Below are 1807 nucleotides of genomic sequence, written 5' to 3' on the forward strand. Positions count from 1 at the left end.
CCTTCAGTAAAAGGAAAAAGAAGTGAATGTTGGTAAAATAAATATACAGATAGTTGTATTTTTATCTTTGGAAAAGAAACACATCGTCGTCGTTCAGCTGTTTTCAACTTCCTAAATTTAAAAAATATACACTGGAACAGACCTGACATGTGGAGCATCTTCAAAGGCCCTAGATAAAAAAAATGAGTCTAAGCTATTCACTACAAAGAAAATCTTCAAGCACTGTCTGTTGCCGTCGTTTATAAAAAAAAAAAAATGTCAATGTGATCAAGGAATTATCCACCGACAAAAAACTGACCACTTAATAATACCCTTATGGTCAGTCCAGGGCTGCCGAAGTGTGGAAATGACGTCACTAATACGGCTTATCTTGTCCACATTATGATTAGGTGTGGAGTGTGGAATCCACACATAAAAATATCCACGCTTTTTATTTAAAAAGCGTATGCTAGTTAAAATCTAATAATAAGTTATGAAATTTTTGTACTATTCTATTTTATAAGTCTCGCACACAAATATCTTTAAAAATAAATAATTAGTATTATCATTTTTAATTTGTGGATGCGTTTGGATGTTTATCAGATGCATGACCAGACACCGTTGATTCTTGTGCAAACCAAGACCTAGAATATAAACTAGATCTTGACCGTACGAACTGGCTGGCTCCAGCTCCAACCAGCCTCAGTTACCTATTCAAAGTTATTTTTAATCTCAACAAAATCTACATTTATTCTTTTTCATGATACTAGAGAGTATTCTTATTTTGCTAGTGTTGATGATATTTTCTTGAAAAATTTGTGAATTATATATATACATTCATATTGCTATTTGATACCAAATTATTTTTCATCGAAGCACTTTCCAGCTTTGCAACACAGAATGCAATTTTTACATGTGAAAATTATTACAGTGCCTGTATAATCTGTTTGGTTATTCTACAACAACAGTTACATAAACTTTTGAAAGGAATGGACTTTAATGATATCATAACTTTAACGTATAACGTAAGATCTGACAATAAATCATAGGCCTAGTTTACCAGTATAGATAATGCGCTCATGATTCCGTTGTCAGTTGATATTGCCCTAAATGAATGACTATGTGTATAACAACGATAAAAGAAAGAAATGATATAATGCAGTGGTAATGAAATCTTCATGTAAAATAAATGGTTCAGTACATTAGCCTAGTTCCAGGATACGTTGCCAGTTTACTTTACTCTAAAATATAAGACATAGTTGTGCTTACTATTACATTTGCACCTTCAAAATATTTTTCATGAAAGTTGATGTAATTATGTAATTGCAATGATGCAATAGTAATAATTATTTTTTGAGTTCACGTGCGAGCATATAACCAATAGTGTTAGTTAGCCCAAGATATAGGTCTAGTCATTATATTTATATCAATACTGTCAGATTGACCATCATGATAAATTCATCGATATATTTCATTACGACGATGTGATTAAGATGCTTTAATATATATATATATTATATATATATATATATATATATATATATATATATATATCTATATATGCATGTTGCATTCTAGTACAGTATATTTATTTAACTTATTGTATAATTATAAACTTGTTGTAAAAGACCTAGTTATTTTTTTCATCGTTCCAATAAATACGTAAGTTTCATTTAAATTTTTCGTCACCTGTTTAAAGGAGTTCATTCAACTCTTTCATCGTCAAATTAAATAAGTTTCATTCCAGTTTTTTCATCATCAAATTAAAGAAGTATCGACTGTTGTTGAGAAGTTTTGTTTCTTTTACTCTCTCTCGTCAAAAACACTA

This window comes from Macrobrachium nipponense, chromosome 18, assembly GCF_015104395.2.
Source record: "Macrobrachium nipponense isolate FS-2020 chromosome 18, ASM1510439v2, whole genome shotgun sequence".
Lineage (NCBI taxonomy): Eukaryota > Metazoa > Arthropoda > Malacostraca > Decapoda > Palaemonidae > Macrobrachium > Macrobrachium nipponense.